General features: G+C 39.8%; 1 non-coding gene across 1 annotated transcript; it reads right to left on the bottom strand.

The window, feature by feature from the left end:
• Positions 1-8,370: 8,370 nt before the first annotated feature.
• Positions 8,371-8,477, bottom strand: LOC118481535. The gene has a single exon (XR_004865744.1). It is a non-coding gene; the product is annotated as a small nucleolar RNA R71 (small nucleolar RNA).
• Between the last annotated feature and the right edge of the window lie 643 nt (positions 8,478-9,120).

Genomic DNA, 9,120 nt, shown 5'->3' on the forward strand with positions numbered 1-9,120 from the left:
ACGATCAATCTTGGATCCCGAGACGACTCACACACTCTATGATGGACAATGGATGATGGTGGTGGATGATGGTGTTGTGATGGTGGTGGGTGGTGGGTGGTGGGTGAAGTGTGAGAGAGGTGGTGTGCCAAGGGATGAGTTGCAAGAGCTCCAAACACTCCTATTTATAGGCTGAACAGAAGCTCGGGCACGGCCCCGTGTCCGCTGGGCACGGCCCCGTGTCCATCAGACTCTCTCTCTCTTCATTAATTGTAATTCGCAATTACAATAAATGCGCCTGCAGGAAGTTGACCACGCCCCCGTGTCCGCTGGGCACGGCCCCGTGGTGGGCAACAGAAGCTTCTATGAGTTTGTCTTTTCTGCTGGCACTTGGGCACGGCCCCGTGCTCACTGAGCACGGGGCGTGTTCAGTCTTCTGTCTTCTTTGTTTTGCTTGGGAAGATGCTGTCGGGGGGTTGGGCATATCACTTTTGTTCCCTTTCTTGTATTTATGTTAGATTTTGCTCTCTTTTTGCTTCTTTTGTTATTTTGAGCTCATTTAATCATGAAAATACAAAAGGAAGACAAAAGCACACGTTTTCCAAAATTAGTACTAAAAAAGGGTTAGTTTTAAGCCACAATTGATGTAATTTATATGTTGCATTTTGTGCACATCAAATACCCCTACACTTGAATCTTTGCTTGTCCTCAAGCAAAACTCTTTATAATGTGGCTTTATTCACTCCCAAATGGAATGGGTAGAAGAGAAGGTTTTTGGGCTTGTCATAGAGTGTCGGGATTTCCAAGATTATTTAGGTTTTATTTTTATTTATTTACAATCCTATTCGTCATGATTTATTAAAAACATTTCATAAGATAAATTATTTATTAGGGCATAACATACCTCTTTAAAATTCCATTTATATACAAGTTCCTCACGAGGAATCACTCAACACTCGGCCGAAGGTGTATTTTTTTAGTGAATCACTCGAGAGCGGCATGGAACTTACTCCTACCATATGCTTGCCAAGCAATCAATCCTCCTCCTTTTTAACTATATACCTTTGTAAATATCAAGAGGACTTTTTGGGTGAAGGGTTAGGCTTGGTGGTTGGGTTAGTGGTTAGTAAAAGGGCGAAAAGCGTAACAAACGTCGGTTTTTGAAAGACTTTTTATTTTTCACATTTTTATTTTATTTTGATGAACCACTTGTTTCAAACAAAGTTATTTCTGATGAACTTGTTTGTTTGTTTGGTTTCATCAATATATATATATATATATATATATATATATATATATATATATATTGGAAGAGTCATTAGAAAACCGAACGTTGTTACTAAAAGAAAGGGTTCAAAATAAAAAGGTTTAGGTGGGTAAAAAGGGTGATTGTTTTGGGTTAAGAAATGAAAAGGTTTAGGCTCAAAGGGGTTAACTAGGGGGATTTTGGGTAGGTGGTAAAAAAAATTGAAAAATAATGGTGTAGAAAGAAAAAAAAAGTTAGTCCTAATGCCTCCATCATTTACTTACTCGGGTTTAAGTTGGTAAGGACCGGGAATGTATTGTTGTGGCAAGTTCTAGAGTCGTACGAACCAAGCGGCTATTCACACAAGAAACGAAAAATGAGCATTTAGTGTAAAGATATGTATTTGTATGCTCGATAAAGGCTCAAAACTCACTTTTGTGGGAAAGGGTTTTTTATGTGATCAAGTATATGTAATCAAATCTTAACTAAGTTTGTCATGCCTTTTCATAATTTTCTTATGTTGGTTCTTTTTATCACGACGCTATCGGTTGTAAATTTGTAAAAATATAACCTTGTTAGAACTTGAATTTCCAACTTAAACTTAGACAAGTAAAAAAAATGAAAGTTTTTTGAAAAAAAAATTTGGGGTGATTAGCGGTTCCAATAGAGTTTTGTGTAAGGCTTGTTATTAGGACTTGCAAGATTCAAGGTTTTAGCATCCCCCCACACTTAAATTACACATTGTCCTCAATGTGTCCCAAAAATAAGTTTTTAGGTTGATTGAATGTGTAAAATGGTGTTAAAAGCAAAATTTTATGTTACTGGCATCCTGGACACGGCCCCGTGTCGGTTGGACACGACCCCGTGTTCAACTGCCAGTAACGAAAACTTACAGAAGATGGACACGGGGGCGTGGTGGCTGGGCACGACCCCGTGTCTGGCAAAAATCTGCAGAAATTAAACAAACAGCAGGTCTGGGAGGCGGGCACGGGGGCGTGTCGGCCGGACACGACCCCGTGTGGACAGTCTGCAAGGCTGAAAAACAAGTTTCTTTATCCGGTTTTCCTGTCCTGGCTTTATTAGTACTAATGTTTAGCACTCTAAGCCTCGTTTGTACCTGTTTTATCAGTAAATACCACACCAAACAATACCAAACGTCCTAAATTACCAAGTTAAACATCCAAACCATCAAGTTAAAGATAAAAAAACAAAAGCAGAAACTAAAAATAAGTTAGGAAAAGTAAATTGTTCAACAGTTCGGCACGCAGGCCGGAAATTGTTCGATAGAAAGGGAATTGAACCTGTGGGATCACCAACCAGCCGCTCCTACTCCTGCTCCACCCGCCTAGTCCATGTCTTCATCACTGTCATCACCTCCTTCCCCGTGCCCCGCCATATACTCCCGGATGCTCCCGATGTCATCTTGGATATCGATGATGTTTCTTTCAATGGCTCCGACCCGGTGGTATGTGTTGCTGGCGAGGTTGTAGGTGTTCCTGGTGCACATAAGGTTTTCCTGCAAAAGATCATGTAAACTCTGAAAGTTAGGAAAACCACCTCCTTGTGAGGAGGACTGGCCCGGTTCACCGTGGGGTTGGTACTGGTATTGGGGAGGTGGAGCGTGAAGGACTAGTGCCTCTTGCGGGTTCCATGCATGACCTTGCATCATCTGAAAGCTTACCGACCCGTCTTCCGCCTCATCGATTAGGTTCATGGAGCGACAAATGTGTATATCAACCCGTCCTGACCATGGGCTCCTTTCAAAAGACCTAGGTATGCGCGTGAAGTGCTTGAAGAGGCGGTACACCTATCCCCCGTAGAAAATAGGGGTTGGTGCATGAGCAAGCTGGTTCAGATGCATGTTCCTGAGTAGGAGGAATGGAACATCGAGGGGTCTTCGGGTGTGAATGCAGTGGAGGACTACCAAATCTCTCAACCCAACAACGTCGCTGCTGTCATGTCTCTGACTAAGAGAGTAAGCAAGGAGCCTATGAATGTAGCGATAGAGCGGATCCCTTAGCTTAGTGCTCTTAGTACTGCTCGGATTGTAGAATCCTTCCCCAATCTGAGCCGATGCGGCGTGGCGTGCGTTTTCATCCAACTCTCGCATTCCCCCGGTGTTTTCTTCACTTCCCGAATCCAGTTCCGTATACAACCCCACTATTGCCCCAAATTGCGCCATAGAGATCGAGTACCTAGTTCCACCACACTGAAATGCAACACCCTCATTGTCGAAAGGGTCGCACCTTGAGTTAAAAGTGAAGGTGCTATAGAACTCCATGGTACACTCGTGTACTGGTCGAAGTCGAGTGGTTAGGGCAACCCTTAGTGAGCCGGTAACGAGGTTGTTGAACCTGTCAAGTTGGTTCACCATGGCTAAGAGGTCCGTGCATGCTTGCCTTGGGTATTCTTCGGGTCTTGTTTGAAGTGTGTCATATCTGGCCCTAGCATCGAGCTCATTTGCGTTGAATCTTGTGAACTTCTTCGACATCTGAAAGAATACACCAAAAGTTAGCACGAAACAGTGAGATTTTTCGAAAGAAACTGCAAACAGTGAGCTGGACACGGCCCCGTGCTCAGCAGGCACAACCCCGTGTCCAGGCGTCTGTTACTCAAAAATTGCATTTTTCGACCCGGTCCCGAAAATCTGAAAATTTTTGGCCAAATAGATGCGGTTTCCCCTGAAAATGAAACCCCAAGTGCCATTTTTCCCAAAACAAACCGTTTACCCTTTCAATTTCATCTTTTTCGGTTCAAAAACAAGGGTTTGGGGTTTTCATGAGAAATCGGGCAAATCTATCAACAATACAAGTGTATTTACTTCCCATTACACTAATCTAAACTAATGCTAACAGATTATTGCAAAAATTTGAGGTTTGATCCGGATGAACTTCAAGAACCCTAGATTTTTTCCCAAAGTTTTGATGTTTTAACTACATGCAAGTAACTAATCTAACTACTAATGATGATAGAATCATACCTTGATGTTGTTAGAATGAGAGGAGACGTCGAAAATCTGTGGAAAATCGCCTGGACCAGAGCGTTTTTCGGGGAAACGGGGCGTGTGGAATGGTGTAACTGATATGAAAAGAGGGTTTTATCCCGACAGTTGCGCGGACACGGCCCCGTGCCGAAAAAAGTTAAAATTTATTTTTAGTGCTCGTGTGAGTGCCCTGTTTTCCCAAAAAAAATATGGTTAAAAGACTTACCGATTTCGATGTTTTCCCACTTGTTCGTAACATACCAGGTATGATGTGGATGCCTTTATTCGTCGACCGTTTGAAGCGAGATCTCTTCCTCTTCATCCTCAGTGGATCCTCGATAGAGTTTCATCCGTTGGCCATTGACTTTGAATGGAATTCCATTCCGAGATTTAGTTTCTACTGCACCGTGAGGAAAAATATGGGTGATAGAAAAAGGTCCTGACCACCTAGATTTTAGTTTACCCGGAAATAATCGAAGTCATGAATTAAACAATAGAACCAGATCTCCCACTCGAAATTCATTAGGTTTAATGTATCTTTCGTGTAAATTTTTCATTCTTTCCTTATAAATTTCCGAGTTAGAGTATGCATAATTCCTTAATTCGTCTAATTCATTTATTTGACAAAATCGATTTTTGCTTGCAATTTCTAAATCTAAGTTTACATTTTTTATTGCCCAGTAGGCCTTGTGGGCTATTTCTACTGGCAAATGACAACTTTTTCCATAGACGAGCTTATATGGGGTTGTGCCTGATATACGTTAAATTAAACATGTTTTTATACCCCAAAACACTTCCGTTTTAAGCATTTTTTTTTACCGAAAACGCAACGTTTAGATACCAAATCCGGTACTTTTATATTTTCAGGTCTTAAACAGAGTATAAAGGAAAATTCTGATGAAAACGGACAAATTCTGATGCATTTCTGATGGAATCGGCAAAAATCTGATGAACTGCCAGGTGTGGCACGACCGTGCCACCGGCGGCACTACCGTGACACTGCTACGATCTCGGAAGCACTGCTAGTGCAACCAGGAGTGCCAACTATTTCTCGGGCGGCACTACTGTGCCACCCGCGGCACTACCGTGCCACCCGCGGCACTACCGTGCCATCGCCAAATCAAGCTTTCTGACCAACATTTCTGAGGAGTGGCACTACCGTGCCACCAGCGGCACTACCGTGCCGATCTGATGACTCAGGCAACTTGTCCACTAGTCCACTTGGCTGACTCGGGATCGCTGAAACTGACGTCACCCGACAAGACCTGACCGCACGACCGTGCCAAATCTGCACGGCCGTGCCAATCTGGAAATCGCCTATAAATAGCAGCATTCGCTACTGGTTCAAATGTTGGGTTTTTCTCCATGTTTCTAGGCGATTTCTGGGTTCCGAAGCAGTCCTGATCAGACCTATTTGAAGCTTAAAGATCGAGTGGAAGCATAACCAATCCAATCAATTCCTTGCTTGTTTATGGTTCGATTCCTTGTTCTTGAACATGTATTCTAATCATTTTGCAAGTTATGAGTTGATGTTAGTTTATGTTTAATGTAGTTTATGTAATAATAGTTATAAACTTGTTTCTTGAATAATCTTTATGTTGTAATCTTGTTTGTATGAAACTTAAGTACTTTTTCATGTTTGAATCTTCATGATTATATAATGAACGTTTCATTGATGTTGAGTTCCTGATTATGTTTGATTATTTTGGATAATGAATCTGTGGTTAGTGGGATGGTAACTATTTCTTGATTAATCACTTGTTTGTAAACTTGTTTACACCATGAAACTCGAGAGGGGTATTGGTTTTATCCAAGATGTATCTTATTTTGATTAGGAATGCTTTCTTGCACGTAAGGGTTCTAACGAATTATATGGTGTTGATTACATGTTCTTGCATGCGGTTTATGATCCTTGTTTAGTAGTTTTGGTCTGAAATTGCTGACATGGTAGATTTGTGTGCAAGACTTGTAAAGGTGATATATGTCGTTATATGATCTACTTAAATGCTTATTCTCGTGGCTGTATTGTGACCATCGGTATTGCTTTCTTTGATAAGTGAGGTTAGAAAACTCCTAGCGGATGACTATTATCTTTAAAGGTTTACATGAATGAATATCAATAGCTCGCTAAAGAATGATTTTAGGTGGTTAACGTGTGTTTATCGCGTTAACTTTCCGAAAAATCATCATGTTAGAAAACTCCTAGCGGATGACTAACTGTCTCGAAATTGGAAAATTGGTTAAGTGCTTTTGTGACATATCTGATAGATAACATGTTTAGGTTGTCTGTGAAACAAGATAGTAGTATATTTATGTCTTAGTTGTAGTTTAGATAACTTAGTTAACAACCATTCATCTTTCTTTATATCTGGTAATCTAGTAACAAAGATTTAGTAAATTATAACGCCCGTGTTCCATGGATCGATATCTGGCTCTTACCAATACTTTACTGCATATATGACGGGATACACTTGTCCTTTGTTTTGTGTGTTTTAATGTGAAGGTATAAACCATTTTTATAAATATAAAACGCACTTCGTCGCATGGGAACATACTGTAAATAAATATGTGTGTTCGCATGAACGTCAAGTTTTTTGCGCCGTTGCCGGGGACCTACGGCGAAATTAATGGAACAATCCAAGTCATTATTTTACCGGTGTACAAACTGTCAATAACTGTTAATATCTGTAAATTTTTGTATTTATTTATTTTCTTTTACCTAACTGTTTAACTAACTTTTGTTTTCTTTAATTTACTAACTTGTAAATACCTAGCCTGGCACGCCCACTAGGACTAACTTTTGACTAACTTTTCTTTCCTGTTTTACTAACCACTAACCAACTAACTTTACTAACTCACTAACTTACTAACTTTTTATTTATTGTTCAACTAACATTTTATTTATTTATTTATTTATTTATTTATTTATTTAATTCAGTTATGTGTTCGGAATCGAACCGTGTACTGGCAAGTATTTAGTTCAGTATTTTAATTTCAGTAATTTCATTTCTATACTTCATTTATTTATTTATTTATTTATTTCACTTCAGTATTTCCAATTCAGTATTTTATTTATTAACGTTCAGTTATTTATTCGTTTATTTATTTATTTATTTCTATCCGTTTTATTATTTGTTCTTTCATTAATTATTGTACTCGTTTGTTTATTTATTTACTTCATAAAAATAAAATATAACTTTCTGATAAAATCATCAGATTTTCTGATAAATTCCAATGAATTTATCTGATTTTCTGATGGATTCTGATAAACCCATTAGATGTTCTAAAAACAATAGTTTTCAATTCTGATGAATTTACCAGATTTTCTGGTATTTCTGATGGATTTATCAGGAATTCTGATGGAACGAAAATTTCATCAGATCTTATCAGAATTTTATAAGATATATCAGATTTTCTGATATATATAAAAAAAAGTTCTCGGATATAAATAAGTAAATAATTCAGTAAATATTTAAATAGATTTGTTTAATAGCCCGTATATATATGGATATTATGTAATATCATTATGTATACTTATTTCTTATATTATTATTATATTCTTTTTTTTCTGTATAATGCGTTCCTTTTTCTGTGCAGACTAATGTCCACGCCCCCTGCACCCGCTAACGCTGAGCTAGCCAACGAACCAGAAAATAACTTAAGAAGAAGTAGGCGGCTTCAAGAGAGATCACTTGTTGTTGCACAAAGGATTGCAGCCGCAATCGACGAACCAGTGATTCTTTCAGATAGCGAGAGTTCAGAGGACGACACAGGAAGCATTATAGCAGAAGACGACCAGCCTCTGAATGAGACCGGCCGTCCAGGAGGAGAGGGCTTGCTACCGAGCATTGCCCGACCTACTATAGCATCACCGAGTTTTGAAATTAAATCTAGTATTATTAACATGTTGCAAAATTCTGTGCAGTTTGATGGGAAGGATCACGAAGATCCAGGTCGGCACATCGCATCATTTCTCGAGGTGTGCTCGACTTTCAAAATTTTAAATGTTTCTGAAGACGTAATTAGTTTGCGACTCTTTCCATTTTCTTTGCGAGACAAAGCACGATCTTGGCTTTTGTCACTTCCAGCAGGTTCCATCACGACTTGGAACGAGATGGCCGATCTTTTTATGCAAAAATATTTCCCTCCGGAAAAGACAGCTAAGCTTAAGAATCGTATTATGACATTCAAACAAGACGAAGGAGAATCTCTACATGCAGCTTGGGAGAGGTTCAAAGATCTTCTGATCGATGTTCCACATCATGGGTTGTCCAAAAGACAACTTGTGTTGAACTTCTACCAAGGACTCAACTACGACTCACAAGAACGTTTAGATGTATATGCAGGAGGCGATCTTGGAACAAAAACACCCAACGAAGCCTATGCAATCATAGAGAAAGCTACCTTGAAGTCAAGTTCTCGTCACGGTGGAGTGCGAAACAAAGCATCATCTATTCCTGGAGTTCATCAAGTGGATACATATATGGCTCTAGCAGCACAGATTGGAGCTTTGACAGCAAGATTTGATCAGGCTCAGAATGTTTCGCAAGTACAAACATCATGTGAGCAGTGTGGAGTGTCACACGAGCCAGGTACATGTGAACAGGGTGTTATATTTACAGGCCACGAAGAGGTGGACTATTTAGGCAATCAAATTAGGCCCTAAAATAACCCCTATAGCAACACGTAAAATCCGGGTTGGAGGAATCATCCAAACTTTGGGTGGAAAGCTAATTCCAATAACCAAACCCACTCGGATATGCTCAACGTGCTCCCGCACCACAACAGTCTCAGGGGCAATCCTATCAGCCCCAGGGACAATCCTATCAGCCCCAGGAACAATCCTATCAGCCCCAGGGACAATCTTTTCAGCCACAGGGCAAACTTTTCAACCACGTTACAATAATTTAGG

The sequence above is a fragment of the Helianthus annuus genome, chromosome 8 (assembly GCF_002127325.2).
Source record: "Helianthus annuus cultivar XRQ/B chromosome 8, HanXRQr2.0-SUNRISE, whole genome shotgun sequence".
Lineage (NCBI taxonomy): Eukaryota > Viridiplantae > Streptophyta > Magnoliopsida > Asterales > Asteraceae > Helianthus > Helianthus annuus.